The 16492-nt window shown below is 37.2% G+C and overlaps 1 protein-coding gene and 1 long non-coding RNA gene across 3 annotated transcripts in view; one reads left to right on the top strand and one right to left on the bottom strand.

Annotated features, from left to right (window-relative positions):
* LOC105225056 (uncharacterized) overlaps nucleotides 1-16492 on the top strand; it is a 179756-nt gene that overhangs the window by 100173 nt on the left and 63091 nt on the right. The gene's annotated exons all lie outside the window — the stretch shown is intronic.
* On the bottom strand, nucleotides 8474-16442 carry LOC125779041 (uncharacterized). Its single transcript, XR_007423087.1, has 2 exons — nucleotides 16403-16442; nucleotides 8474-8641 (listed from the first exon to the last, which is right to left on the bottom strand). It is a non-coding gene; the product is annotated as an uncharacterized LOC125779041 (long non-coding RNA).

Below are 16492 nucleotides of genomic sequence, written 5' to 3'. Positions count from 1 at the left end.
ACGCTTCTTCCTGCAGATAATTTTTTAATCGTTTTCTGCAGTTTATGTATGTACTACTATATACCATATAATGCCATATAAGTATATATATTCACTAGTATTGCTGTGTAGCTACTCAGAAAAGGCTTCTCCATTGACTGCATGTAACTCATACGCACTGGTGGCCACATTACATATGAAGCTGGAATTGCGGAATCGCGCTGAAAAATATAGTTTACGCATATAAATGGCTACGTTTGATATTCAGAATGACTTGAGAAAATATTGCCAGTCTTAGTAAGCGTCCATACATTCAAGTGCGCGACATATTTTCTTTATTGCAAAAAGCTGTTAGCTTTGAACGCACATGCATATGTTATTAATGTGCTATAAATATGCAAGAAATGCACTTTTCTTTATGCATACTATACTTACACTTATGTATGGTACGTAAATGTGTTATCGCTGTCGATTGGGTGCTGGAGGCATTCTTTGCAGCTGCTGCAAGCGTAATGTGGCGCTGCAGTCGTCAGCGCTCGTTAAGCGTTCGTTAGCGAAAGCCTGTGGTTTGCTGGTAAATAAAGGTTTATGCAAGCGTCTTTATGTATGTATGTATATAATGTACAATATGTAAGTTATTTTATGCATATGCTTTTGTAAATAACTGTTTGCCAAATGCCATATTTGCTGGTTATGCTGCCACATTTACTTCGCCGAAGTGGTTCCATTTCCATTTCATAATCATTTTTACGATTGAATTTGCTCTATTTTACACTCGCTCTCTGAGTTGTTTGTGGCGCGCAATTTCATTGAAATCATCGACATTATAAGAATACACGCATAAATATGTTCGTTTAATTTAAAGTCAGCATTTTATTAATCTATTAAGTGAGTTTTGAGTCTTCTTATACCCTCTGGTGACACACAAGCGCTTTCTTCTCTCCCTCAGGGACAGCCTGAGCGCCAGGTCAAAATGCCAACGAGAGCAGTTTATTGACTACTAATCTAAAACAAAATCTAAAATATTTCATAAAGTCCTTGAGTTGAAGTGGAGAGTTTCGGTTTATTCCTTCGGCTTATGTGTTTTATTGAAGTTGAAAGACCTCTATATAGCACTTAGCCTAATACATACTTACATACATACTAATACGTACTCACATACATACAAATACTCACACACATACACTAATATGCCGTTATATTATATTAATATAGGTACCCTTTCTCCAAATAAAAGTCTTGTAAAGACTCGTTTCTCCGCTCAGCTGCTTAGCAAATGTCAACGTGACAGCTGCTTGCAGTCAGCGAAAATTGCTAAAGCCACTACAACAATCACAACAACAGCTAAATGTTGACAAAAATACACATTTTCATGTACACATTCGTACTCGCACAAAGCTTCGGCCGCGCAAGCTGTTTGCGTACATACGTCATCAGCGGCAGCTTTGGAGTATTTCCAACGCATCAAATACTGTCAAGATGTCACTGACACATATTTTTTCTTCCACCCTACACACTCGTACTTGGTGACTCTTTTAATCTCGTGATTTGCGCGTACACGCTCACACTTAGACAGTTTTTGGTTTCAAAGTAAACAGTAAAGTACATGCAAATAGTGTGTAATTACCTTTAATATGCTCACGTTGACCTTGTGCCCAATTTTATATAGAATTTAAGAATTATTTACTTTTAATGAGTTACCAAAAAAGTACAAAGTAACATATTTAATTAAATAATATTATTTATTTTTATGAAAAAATGAATAAAAAAATTGGTTAAGATTATTAATAAATAATTAAAAAAAAAGTAATAAGATTAAAAAATGTTGATACAAAAAAAAAAATTACAAAAATATAGAATTAAAACTTATATATCGTGACTCAAAATGCAAAATAACGTAGTATCACTTTTCATAAGTTTACAGGTGAAGGAAAAACGATATAATGAAACCACCTATGACCTTGATTTTTGAGCGACTTTGGCGCGATTTTTTGGTCTCGGCTCTCTTTTGGCACGATATTCGCTCGATTGATCGGTTGTTTCGGGGTCGTAAGCATAGATCCAAGTCTCATCGCCAGTTATAATGCATTTCATGACACCCTGGTAGTCGGAAAGCATCGTTTCACACACTTCAACGCGACGCCTTTTTTCCAAAAAATTCAATGTTTTCGGTACCAGTCGAGATTTGACGCGCTTGAAGCCCAAAACATCCTTAAAAATTGTATTGGCTGAGCCTTTCGATATGCCAACTTCATCAGCAAGGTCTCTAATTGTTAATCGACGGTTTTTCAACACCAAATCTTTGATTTGTTGAACGTGAGCTTCGTCGGTTGAGGTTGATGGTCGCCCTGGACGCTCTTCGTCTTCGACACGTTCACGGCCGGCTTGGAACTCACTATACCACTTGTAAACATTTTTTTTTTAGACATAGCCTCATCACCAAAGGCTTTCTGCACCATCCTCAACGTATCCGCAGCAGAAAATTGATTCCGTAAACAAAATTTAATGCAAATTCTTTGCTCAACAAATTTCGACATCGCAAAAAACGAAAAACTCACTTTTAGCAGCTCACAAAACGACACATATCTTAAACACTAATGAATATTTTGACATGAAATTTGACATAAATGTGACTCACAGTACGACCAACCTAAAAAAAAAAATAATTCTCCAAATCCTTCGACGCGCGTAGTTTAAATTCAAATGTTACCTTATGGGCACAGTAGTATATATGTATGTATATGTATGTATAAATAATCAGGATGACGAAAAAAGTTGAAATTCGATTGATTGTCTGTCTGTTCGTCCGTCCGTGCAAGCAGTAATTTGCGTAAAAATTGAGATATCATGATGAAACTTGATAAACATGTTCCTCATCAAAAAAAAGGAAAAGTGGGAGTGGCTACCCTAATATGTTTGATGCACAAATCTCCTAAACTACTAAAGCTACAACAACCAAATTTGTTAAGCTCGAATATTTCAAAAACCCCTACCGAAATTGTGAAAATGGGTGAAATCGGAAAACAACCTCGCTCACTCATAAACTCACTATATAACGGAATCCATAAAAACTACTAAAAGTACGATAAATCATTAACAAAATATACCGGTGTGAAAATTGAGGGCATCGCCCACTTTTTGGTTAAATTTCAGATCTTGAGACCCGATGAACCGATTTCGATAAAATTTAGTACGTGGCATTATTCTTACGTTATATTGTGAAAATGGTCGAAATTTTAGATTACACTTGATTCGTTCAGTTTCCAGTACACAAATCAAGAAGCAATTAACTTAACGGGATAAAACTTTGCACGAATAATGCCTTTAGTTTGTTTCCACCTTATGAAACTGTTCGAGCTTCTAGGTACCGAAATTGTTAATCCCAGTATCCATAGTTGACTTTTGATCGGAAAAATTGGCCAATGTGTGAGATACACAATAATTGTCCAGAGAGATTCCTTTCCTGATAATAGTATTTCTGTGTATCAAAAATGGGTTCAGTCGGTCCAATACTTCCTTTAGCTCCCATATAAAAATCTACGAGCTTCCGGGTGACTTTCTACTGGATATACTTTACCTAGCCCCCATATAACTAAAGTAAAGTTTTTCGAACATCGGGTTGACTTTGCTGATTGGTGATCTTATGTGAGGTACGTGAATGAAACCAAGAGAACATTTTTTTAGTATGTGACATGCTAATTGTTAATAGATAAAAACGGGTCGATGCTACCCGAACTCCATATATTATATATAATAATTTTCGGTTGTCCTATTTTTGAATATTTTCCTGGTGAAAAATTTCACAAAATCTTTGTAAAATATGTATCTTTGTTTTTTTTTGTGAAAATAGGTGTGTTTTTTGCTTGAGGAATGAAAAAAAACCTTGTTTTTCGAGTTTTTTGTTGTGATAGCTAGTTTAATAAAAGTTTAGATCGATATCTCAATAGCTTTTTGCTGCCTACTGTAAGCGCTTGATTTAGTAATTTTTCGAGCTACTCATATTGAGTGTTTGCAGGGGAAAACGCTGAAAATTTCGGATGAAATTTAACAATTTTTTTAAAATACTGTCATTTTAGCAATTTGTGATACTTTTTTTGTCTTTGGGTTTGGGTGATTATGCAGATAATAACTTGTAGGAGAGATTTTTTTGGATTTCGTCCATAGAGAAGGTCGGAATCACTACAGAAGCAGTGAACCTTTTCAAGCTCTAACGGAAATCTTGCATAATTGGAAAAAATAGTAATTTTTGACTTCACAAATTTTTTTTTATTAAAATGAAATAAGTATAACTATACCGCTAAAATTTTAAAACTGTCGATAATGGATAACTTTTTTTAATTCTAAAAAATTAATTTTTTTTTAGCTGCCACAATAGCTGTCCCCCTTCGTTATCAAAAATATTAAGTAATTGTGAAAAGTTTGAAAATTATAAATTATTTGCATTCCTTTAACATAAATACATTTGTGACATTTCGCGTTTTCCTTTAGTTCATCGTCATTTATCTCTTAAACGCCGTGCTAGTCGACTCACCTTATTTTTTGTTTGTTTAATGCGCCGCTGATTGCCGCTATTAAGTTAACTTTTGGCATTCGCCAACATTTACTGTTTAAATACAATAAACAAAAAGAAATTTGGGCCAAACGCTAGCAGCCTGCTGCTCCATATAAGCGGCGAAATGTGTGCATGTTGCTGTTTTCAATGCCGTCAGCAGGGAGGGGGAAAAAATTGAAAGCGGAAGTCATATAAGCAAAACCGGCAACTAAGCAACTGAGGGCAGACATATTTACAGCTACATAAATATGCGCACATATATAGATTTATTTCTACATATTTAGATACTTATACACATGTGTATACATATATACTTATATGTCTTTGTGGTTGTGTGCACGTTGCGCACCTTCGCTATCTGCTCTACCTCAATGCCACAGCGCAGATAATCAGCACCGCCATCACCTTCCTTCCCCACCAGCGGCAGCGGCGAGCAGATGATTATCTTCAATTGAAGACGCGCATAGTTCGGCATTGAAAGGAATTTAATGAGCTCATAGTTGAAAATATTTTTGCAAGTGCCTTTGCCTTGCCACGCATGCACGTGTGGCTGTGTGTGTGTGTGTGTATGTTTGCATGTGTGCGGTTTTTTCGGCCAACTAACTTTCTCATTGCTAAATTTGAAAACAAGTTCCCTTTGGTTCTGCCTTATTTCCAATTTCGTTGAACAAAAACCAAAAACAACAACAAAAAAATGCTCATAATTCCTCGAGAAATTGCTGCCATCTAAGCATTTATAATTTTTATAGGTTTCAAGTGCGGCCATGCATGAAATATGATTTATTTATTGGCGAGCCGTTTTTATTACATTGTTGCTTGTTGCCGCGCCGTCGGCAGCTGTGACAAATGAATCAACTAACAATGTGCATTTGTCCACTGCGGAATGTTTTGAATTGACATTACAAATGACGGCTTGTTTCTTTGTTGTCTGCATTAAATGTCTATTGTACGAAGACAAGTTGAATTGGTATGCGCACTTTAACGACGCACTGTTCAATTCGCAGAAATAGTTTGGCATTCACTTTGTTCGAAAGCACACTGAAAGCGGGCTAAAATAGCAAAATACACCAGACATGGACCAAGTGTGTCCCTTTTTGCGCGATAATTAGCGCATAATTGGTATTTCGACTTAATAGTATGTTCGTATTCTTTATTGGCGTAGACAGATAGCCGAGTTTACATCAGCGCGCCAGTCCTTACTTTTTGACATTGGCGCTAACTGGAGATTCCAAGTGTATCCAGGCCCTTTTCCACCTGGTCTTTCTAACGGAGTTTACGTCTTCCTCTTCCTCTGCTTCCTCCTCCGGTATTGCGTCGAATACTACAGCTCATTGCTCCATCGGCTGCGTTGTTTGCCGTTGCCAATGCGCGAAGGACCATCAATCTTCCGCAAAGCCTTTCTCTTCAAAACCCGTAACGTTGGCTAATCAGAAGTGGAACATTTATTCCATTGTCATCGATTGGGTAATCGGTTTTGGCATCTCCAGATGCTACACTTTCATTGTCGTTCAGAGGATAGAGAACTCCATAACTTCAGTATGCTTAGGACATCAGCCGTTAGATCCCCATTTTGGGTCCTACAAGAGTATGCTCCGCCCAGAAATTCACTCACGCCTCACATGATTGATATGGTTACTAAGCTTTCGATCCGGAGACAGCCAAGTAGTAATGTTGAAAAACTTTTCTCTGATGCGGATTGTGTCTAGACGCTCATCCAACGGAGTGGATGCCAGTACTTTATACGGCCGCTGTAGTAAATGTCGCAAGGACCTACTCGCCTACAATTTTTTTTACTGTTTCATGTTATTTGTTACGAGTATGTAATTAATTTACTACCGTTTTTTGTTCTTTAAAAATTTATATGGCAACCCCATCAAAATATTTTTCAACAATATTATTGGTGCTACTCGAAGACATTACTTTTAGACTTAACAACCAGCTTAATTTTAAGGGCCAAAAAATTTAATAAAATGGCAACTCTTTTTTCAAACTAATCAATTTATATCTGCTATTATAATCTAAACATTATTTGTTTAAATATTTTAATTTATCATAAATTAATTAAAATTTTATTTTTATCTTTTCAGGTAAGTTGGCTGTGATTTATTAGTCTCTACGCCAGCAATTAAATGTGAGTGAAAAAATAAAAGTTTTAAATATACTTTTGTATACACATACATACATATGTTTATGCATTTTTTTTTAGATATTTATATTTATTGGTGAGGCACTGATTATAAATCGTTATAAGTTTTCCATAAAAATAACGGTTTCTACCGCTACGTCAGCATTCACACGTTTTCCTCATAATCGATGCGCTGCGGCTTGAAAATAAACATAACTATCGTGGTTTTATTTAAACATTTTCGGGTTTTGTTAATTTTATCCTCTTGAACTGCTATTTTTTTCGTGTGTATTCTCGTAGTATACCACATACTACGATATATTCGCTGCTATGTGGTTCTGTGTCTGAATATACAAACGCTAAAAATTATACAATTAACCGCAAATTATTTCAATCAACGCCTGTATCTGAGGTGTTCTGCAAAATGCTTCTGCTTTCCAAAACTACTCGATCGGCAATGAAATCCAAATACTTTGTTGTTATGTACGTTGTGCTTTTATGCAATTTATGTTCGAGAAGTAACGTCATCAGTTCATATACTAAGTGTTTGCTAAAGTAAAAATTTGCATGAGTAATTCAGCGGGAAGCAGGAAAATTATTTGTACGAACATCGATTATTGCAGAGTTAAAGAATACCACAGATTTCTGAATTTTTTAATAAACTCTAGTATTATTTAGAGCTCTATGTTCCTTGCAGAAGTAATATTTTTTTTAAATGTTGAAATTAACTAATCGGTCCTGGTTTTTTTTATATAAATAAATACATTTATGACGAATACAAAATGATTTGCTTTATGTGTATTTATTGGGTGTATAATAGTTAAATAAACTGTTGAAATGACACGTAAAAAAAAGGTCTTGTGCGATGTCCACGGTTGCGGCCGCAATTTTGATCTAATACAAAAACTTCAAAACGATGTTTTGAAAAACATCATTGTAAGAAAAATGCGTTTAAAGATTGGAGCGTTCCCCACTCGGTTCCTTTGCTACAAAAAACGCTGTAGCGACCGTAATAATTTGAATTTCGATTTCAGAGAGAATGTTTATTACAGTGTACGAGGGCTGCTATATATATCTCTGGCCTAATAATGAAAATAGGCATATTTATCAACGAAAATGGTTTTATTGTTTTTCAAAATATTCTCCATCAAGATTTATACACTTTTGCATGCGCTCAAACCAATTTTCGAAGCACTTTTTCCACTCCGATTGAGACACCTCCAAAACATGGTTTTTGAATGCTTCAACAGCATCTTCTGGCGACGAAAATCGTTGACCACGCATTATTTTCTTGATGTGTGGGAATAAAAAGAAGTCATTGGGTGCCAAGTCAGGGCTGTACGGCGGATGACCCATCAATTCGACGTTTTGGCCGGTCAAAAAGGCGCTGGTTTGAGCCGATGTGTGAGAGCTCGCATTGTCATGGTGCACAATGATTCGTCTTCTCTTGTTCGTTTTTCGAATTTCTCCGAAGACTTCAGGAAAACAAATGGTGGTGTACCACTCAGAATTGACCGTCCTACGTTGCTCAAGCGGAACAGTCGCCACATGACCAGTTTTGCCGAAGAAACAGGCGACCATTTGCTTCGAAATGCTTCTTCCACGAACAACTTTCGTTAGATTGGGCTCGTCTAGGAAGACCCACACGGTCGATTGCTGTTTTGTTTCGGGCTCATACGCATAGATCCATGATTCGTCACCTGTGACGATCTTATAAACGTCTTTTGAAGCACCGCGATCGTATTTTTTCAGCATTTCTTTACACCAATCCACACGAGCCTTTTTTTGAGCGATTGTCAAATTGTGCGGGATCCAACGAGAACAAACCTTTTTTACGGCCAGGTGTTCATGCAATATCGAATGTATGCTGGTGGGAGAAATGCATAGGCATGCCTCTATCTGAAGGTATGTTACATGACGGTCTTGCATTATCAGTTCACGTACGGCATCGATGTTTTCTGGCACAACGGCTGTTTTTGGACGACCTTCACGGAATTCGTCTTTGAGCGAGCGTCGGCCACGATTGAATTCGTTGTACCAGTTTTTCACAGTGCTATAGGATGGTGCTTCATAGCCATACAAAGATTTTAGTTCATCGATGCACTCTTGTCGTGATAATCCACGTCGAAAGTTGTGAAAAATGATCGCACGAAAATGTTCACGAGTTAATTCCATTTTTTGGCCGAGATGAATTTTTTAATTCCCTGTAAATAAAACAATTCACGATTAAATGACAAAACGTTCTGAGTGATGTTATGCTAAAAAATGTCAAACTTTCCAATGGAAATGTCAGATTGCACCTGGCAACACTTAGTGTTGCCTAGTCCAGAAATATATATAGCAGCCTATGTACTGTGACTTCATCTCCTTCAAAGTAATCCCCTCCCGCTGTAATACACTTAACGAATCTTCCAGTCATCATAGCACTTGAAAAAAAGCCTCCATCGTTATGGCCATCAGAGCCTTCTTCGATTCAGCTTTTATATCCTAAATTGAGTTAAGACGGTGTCCTGGGAGTGGTCGAGTGAATTTGCTTAATAGCCAGAAGTTACACGAAGGTAAATCAGACGAATGCGGTGGCACGATATTAGTTGAAAATTTAGCGAAATGATCACGAATAACCATGCAGTATGAGATGGTGCATTGTCGCACTTCTTTGTTCAATAAATTCAGAAATAGTAAAAATCGAAGAAGTTCGCCTTTTTCATTGTTGTTTTGTAGCATAGAGATATTACAGAAGTTGAGGGTTGAAAAAAAAATACAACAAATGTTTTGAAGCACCCTAATGGAGCTCTAAGAATGTGTGTTTAAAAATTTCCGCTAAATGTGATTAATTGCTCGTGTGTTAGCTGGCATGAGTTGTGAATGGAAATATTTAAAGTTTCATTGTTTTATATCGATTATAAACGTTTGATTTACTCACAGCACAGCAATTAAGGATAAATTAATTTGCGAACACGGCAGTTGAGCACATTTGTGACACACACACACACAGTTACATTTGAGCATGAGTACAAATGTTTTGTTTTATTTCCATCAATCACCTGTTCTAAATAGGAAAAGCAACACGCCCCGCCTCAGAAGCGCACGTCATACACGCACATATAAATTGTGGTGTGTGTGTGTGTGTTGGGCTGCGTGTGGCAACTATCAAGTGATTTTCAATCAACGCCAACAGCCATCAAGCCCAACAAGCTGGCGGCCGCAACGCTCGCCATTTCGGCTTGTGTCCGCTTGTGGCTCGCCGCCTGTGCATTCGTGCGGCGGCGACGTCAGCTCGTAGGTCCGTCTGGCGCGCATCAATGTCTCATTTTCTGCATTTTTATGCGCCGCCTGCGTTCGCTAGCAAGAAATAAATTTAGCCCTGAATTGTATGCCAAGAAATGCGCAATCGGGCCACAAACGGCGCGTCACCCACCCGCGCGCACGCATGCAGGTACACGCACATATGTTTCTAAATACATTCTAACACCGTTATTTACGTTTCTGTTTGCGCACAGCAGCCATTTTATTTATACGAATCCAAATATATTTACATTTATTGCTTGTGTGCGTGTGCGTTAACGCTAATCACGCCGTTAATGCGCTGATCTGATCGTTCTTTAAATCACCAAAATGATTCTACACAATCTTATTGCATTTAGCTCCTTTATCGCGTTCGTTTTTCTTGTTGCTCTCTTTCTTCATCTCTCTCTTTTCCTTTGCTTTCGGCTTCGCGCGCCTGTTGCCACTCTGGCTGGTGGCTAGTGGCTGGTGGCCGGTGTCCACTTGGTCTCAATGCAACGCTAAATATTTGCTGCGTCCTATTATAATTTCTTTTTAGCACTATTAAATTTGTTGCAACTATTTTCGATTTATGCGTTCGCATTTATTTCGGCTACACTTGGCATATTCTCAAAATTTTTGCATGCCCTCGTGTGTGGCAATTTTGTTGCCAATGGCGATAGAGAACTCTTAAATCAAGTGTATTATTATTTAATGTTGGATATTTATAGTATATGATTGGTGTAAATGTTTTGAGAAATGTCGTCGTATAGTTTTTCTAGCTATAAAAAATGTTTACCCCATAATAACCGCAGATGCTTTAATGTCCAAGACAGTGGAGATTACGAAACTTTTGACAGTTGCTTGTTAACTCGTTTAAATGGAGACAGAACTTGAACATTTTCCTCCTTATTTTACTAAGAACAATGGAAAATGAACTGTCTTGGCATTTTCGATATCAAGAGTCGTCATGTTAGCTCAGGGTTGCTCGACACGTGCTTGTTTCTCTCAGCATCTGGTGTTGTTTATTCGATTCGCAGCTCTCTAACGCTTTTCGTACTGAAAGCAGCTAATATAAAATGGTACAAGAAAATAATTTAGTAGTAGTTTATATGACTTATTTAGCAGTCCGATACGACACTCAACTCTATCATAATTTCAAGGTCGCAATCCATTTCCTTAGAAATATAAAGAAGTAAGACGTTTGAGCGCTTTTCAGGAAGCTTAAAGCTGCACATTTTGTAGCTTCGCTTTTATACTCAAATGAAAATTTGTTAAGGTGGATATCGTTGTAAACCCGCTGCCTCCATTGATATCTTCTTTATATTACGGATTATTTTAAAAGCTATTTTTCGAAAGCTTTTCGCAAAGCTTGCCTAACAAGCTTTAGCTTCGACTTTGGACTTCGATGTAGGTACTCTGTATCTAGTGAATGTCCTGTTCTCTATAGCATGGAATATTTTAGCATAAAACTTTGTTTAAAAGCTTAGCTAGCAAGCTTTGGCTCCTAATTTGTCAAAATTTTCAGTTTTGGTTTTCTGCCTCCAGTGAATGCCTTGTTCTCTATATTGCGGAATATTTTAGAATTAAACTCAGTTTGAAAGCTTTTCGCAAAGCTTGGCTAGTTATCTTTTAGTCAAATTTTGTGAAGATGGATTTAGAAATCGGTTTTCTACCTAAAGTAAATTCCTTGTTCTTTACAACAGGCATTATTTTACAACTCAGTTTGAAAGCTTTTCGCAAAGCTGAACGAGAAAGCTTTTACTCAAATTTTGTGAAAATAGATTTCGGTATCGGTTTTCTGCCTCCAGTGAATGCCTTGTTCTCTATAACATGTATTATTTTTGAATTAAATTTTGTTTGAAAGCTTGCCTAGAAAGCTTTTATTCAAATTTTGTGAAGATGGATTTCGGTATCGGTTTTCTGCCTCCAGTGAATGCCTTGTTCTCTATATCGCGGATTATTTTAGAATTAAACTCTTTTTGAAAGCTTTTCGAAAAGCTTGACTAGAAAGCTTTAACTCCAAATTTGTTTGTTAAAATTATATACATACTTTAAATAGATAAAGTGCACTCTTTTGAAATTAAATAAGACAGATATATAATTATATAAGTATTTTGTTGCTTTTCCTCAATTCACGAAGATATACTATAGGTGTTATTTTGTTAGCTTAAGCAGCTTTGGATATCTACTTTTAATAATTATTAATAAAGAAGTTGGATTATTCCTAATAGTATCCTTCCAGTAGTGGTTCTCGAAATCATTCACTCGAATTTTCGAATTTGACCAATAATTCGATTTAGTAAAGGATCTCTATGTGAACTGAGCTTACTACGGAACGGGACCGGGTTTTAATCCGTCCAAGGATTGTAAAACCGCTAGCGTTCCTCCAAGTTATTTCAGAAATGTTTTCTGTCGCAACAACAACAACCAAATAAAAGACGATAAGTTTAAAAAGTTTTGAAACTTGCTAATATAGATGTTTATATAAATCTCCATTAACTCTGAAGCATTTTTGTTGAAATAAACAAAACCGCAGCCATATTGTTGTTTACGGCAAATAATATCCTAAATTCTGTTCTAATTTACCAGTTTTTGTTTTGAGGCATCAAACGGCTAACTGTTCTTATTCGTTTTGTTACACACGGCATTGACAAGAAATTGGCAAGTCAAATGGTTGACAGCAAAAGCGCGTTCGTGCCGACGACATTGTTGTGACAACAACAACAATTTGCCCACCGAAAACGACTTTCCGCTTAGCTGATTAAATGGGTGAATGTGCATTCACATACAAACATACATATATATATATATATATATATTGTACGTGTAGATATGGGTACGTTGGCGGCACAAGCCATGTACTTTTGGTTTATGGCAAAAATTTGACCATTAGTCCGGTCTACCCGTTGGCCTTTTGCTTGTGCGTCTAGCAGTGCAGGCCGTCCAACCTTCGGTTTCAATGCATTCTCATATAACTGCATTATTCTATTTTCTATTTAAACTAATATCATTTGGATTTGCTAATTGTAGCGTGGGTGTGTTGCTACCTGCCTGTTGATGTTTGCCTCTCCCCGATATAACAACAAATACTTGTTTTGAAGTTAATATTGTTGTTTTCACGGTGTCCGACGAAGGGCTAGTCACATGTGTAATGTCTGTACTGTGAGCTTTTATTTGTTTAAATTTCATTAACCTTGTAAAAGTAAAACTAAAGCTGTCATGACAAATATCAACCGTTGTGTTTTGTAAATTGAACTGATGTCGAAACAGAATTGGAACAATTACTATTATTACGTCCGTTTTTGTTTTGTAAGAGAATTAGTGAATGCCTAAGGGAAGAATGGCGTAAAACCATATGTGAAGCTAGCCAACTTTCAAAACTATTTTTCGAATCTTCATCACATAGTTTAATGATATTTTTGTTTGTTTTTAAGACTGGCGGTAACTTTTTTCACGAAGAAAATGAAACATTATCCTAGCTGCAACGGACCAAATCACAAATAAAACAGTTCCCACACAAGAACTTGACTTTGAACGTCCATAGGCAGCTATATGTTATAACAAAAAACAATTTAATTTCTACCCAGCGAGCATTCTTTTGAGATCTTAGGGTAGGAAATAGTAGCTGTTGATGATCCTTTTTTTCTAGATAGTCAACAAAAATTATTCCTCGCGCATCCCAAAAAACAGACGCCATAATCTTGACAGGCGACTGTTGCGTTATTCTATACTTTGAAGCGAGTTCATGGTGTGCAGTCCACTCGAATCACTGTCGATTGAGCTTCGGGGTGAAATGATGGAACCATGTTTCATCCATTTTCACATATCACCAAAAAACTTTGGTTTATTTCGCTTGAACACCTCCAAACACTGCTTCGAATCAATCGTTGTTGTTGTAATGGATACATAATCCCCATTAGGATGGTAAGGATCAGGTAAGATGCCATTGAGTCATTCAACGGTAGGCCTGGGAAACGTGCTGTTTCGACGGTCAGACCAAAGGCACTCTTCTCAGATGTGTAGGGTTAGCAAGGCATGCAAAGAGATGACTACGGGGTCAGACCAAAAGATACCCTTCTCAGATGTGTAAGGTTAGCAGAGAATGCAAAGAGATGACTAGTGTTAAGCGGGGACTCATTGCACGCTGGACTTCATATGTTTGATATGCCAAGGTCTATTCTGGATAAGTAGGAGTTTAAACTGCTAAATTTTCCAGAAAGAAGCTGAACCAGGTTCACTCTCGTTTCTCGCAGCAACTCGAGCTCTTCGTCTGCTATGGTTGGTGGTTTGACTCCAAGTACGCCATCCACTGAGTAAGAAGCGGTGAAGGTGTTAATGGCTCCACTTTGAATGGCGGTCTGTGCATGTCGGAAGTTAGTTTCGTAGGAAATCTGGCCGTCGTATTGTTTTATGTTGTCGAAGTAGTTAAGAAAATACCTTTTGATGGTCCTGGGAGGCAGTTAAGGTGACTGCAGGGATTTCTGCGAAAGCCCCTCAGCAGGGAGTGCTTGGAAAGGAGTTCATTATGTTCCTTAGAAATTTATCAATAACAAAAATTGCTTCACTCAAGATAATATGATTCATAATATGATTCACAAACTAATGATCCGACAGCTGCTCTTTATACACGCGACTTTTGAAGGTTAGGACTAACTGAAAATCATATGGATTTAGCTCTAGTAAGATCATCTATCTGACAGGCCAATAACTTTTCAATTGACCTATTTTGTTTGCGAAACTCTCCAAACTCTTCTAAATAATGTAAATAATTTTTATTTAAGTGTCACTTCTATTCATTCAATTTCACAGTTAACCATACACTACCAAAAACTATGCCCAAAAGTATCAGCTTAAAAACAGCTGCAGGTTAGGTTAGGTTGGGTTAGGCGGTCGATCCTGTGCGAAATCACACTTGGACAGCTTAGAAAGCCGGAGCAGCTTAAGTAAATACAATTGTAGTTGCACAATATTTTAAAAGATCTGGCAACTCTGTCTAAAAATATGTGCCTACAACAGTCATACGTATTAGCTCGTGTCGTAATTTCTATATTAAATTCCTATTGAAGACAGCCGCCAAATGGTTGCAGTTTGAGCAAGAGAAATCTTTTCTCAATGGAATGCACCACCTGCCTCAAGCCGCATACATTTGTTGCTGTTGCTGTGCGCCAATAATTTCACTAATAATAACTAAAAATAATAATCAGCTGTAATAAAATCTAAAAATTAATTCATTTAAAATGAGCTTTACAATGTTGCCCATATGCATTTTGAGTCAGTGAGCGAAGGCTTGCCAGAAATGGCATTTAATAATATTATTCCTATAAATTTATTAGGTGCGGATCACTTATTTGCGTCTGTATGTGTGCAATTATTAAAACTACAAATGGAAAATGTTACGTGAATCACTGTATAATATTTTTGCACTTTATTTGCTACAAAATGTTCACAAATTCTCGGTGAGAATTGAAAATATTACACATTTTCAAATACTTTGTTGCATAACTGTTTATTATACAAATAAATATATGTATGACGTCATATTATGTTAGTGGAAAAGAATATGTATAAAATAATAGATGAACGTAGGAAAGAACTGAATAAAATTTCTATTACTTTTGACTTTGAAAGTATTAAGGCATTTATTAAATAATATTGTGGGCGCTGAATATATACGAGGCGGGGTGCTATATAATATCTCTGACCTAATAAATGAAAATAGGAATATTTATCAACGAAAAAGGTTTTATTGTTTTTCAAAACATTCTCCATCAAGATTTATACACTTTTGCATGCGCTCAAACCAATTTTCGAAGCACTTTTTCCACTCCGATTGAGACACACTCCAAAACATGGTTTTTTTGAATGCTTCAACAGCATCTTCTGGCGACGAAAAATCGTTGACCACGCATTATGTTCTTTATGTGGTTGGAAATAAAATGAAGTCATTGGGTGCCAAGTCAGGGCATGTACGGCGGACATGACCCATCAATTCGACGTTTTTGGCCGGTCAAAAAGGCGCTGGTTTGAGCCGATGTGTTGAGTGCTCGCATTGTCATGGTGCACAATGATTCGTCTTCTCCTCTTCGGTTGTTCGAATTTCTCCGAAGACTTCAGGCAAACACAATGGTGGTGTACCACTCAGAATTGACCGTCCTACGTTGCTCAAGCGAACAGTCGCCACATGACCAGTTTTTGCCGAAGAAACAGGCGCGGTCGATTGCTGTTTTGTTTCGGTGCTCCATACGCATAGATCCATGATTCGTCACCTGTGACGATCTTATAAAAGCACCGCGATCGTATTTTTTCAAGCATTTCTTTACATCAATCACACCGAGCCTTTTTTTATAATTATATAGGCTGGTGGGGAGAAATGCATAGAGGCATGCCTCTATCTGAAGGTATGTTACATGACGGTCTTGCATTATCAGTTCACGTACGGCCATCGATGTTTCTGGCACAACGTGCTGTTTTTGGACGACCTTCATGGAATTCGTCTTTGAGCGAGCGTCGGCCACGATTGAAATTCGTTGTACCAGTCTTTCACAATGCTATAGGATGGTGCCTTCATA

The sequence above is a fragment of the Bactrocera dorsalis genome, chromosome 5, assembly GCF_023373825.1.
Source record: "Bactrocera dorsalis isolate Fly_Bdor chromosome 5, ASM2337382v1, whole genome shotgun sequence".
NCBI classification, from domain to species: Eukaryota; Metazoa; Arthropoda; class Insecta; order Diptera; family Tephritidae; genus Bactrocera; species Bactrocera dorsalis.
This window is presented reverse-complemented; position numbering and strand designations above follow the sequence as displayed.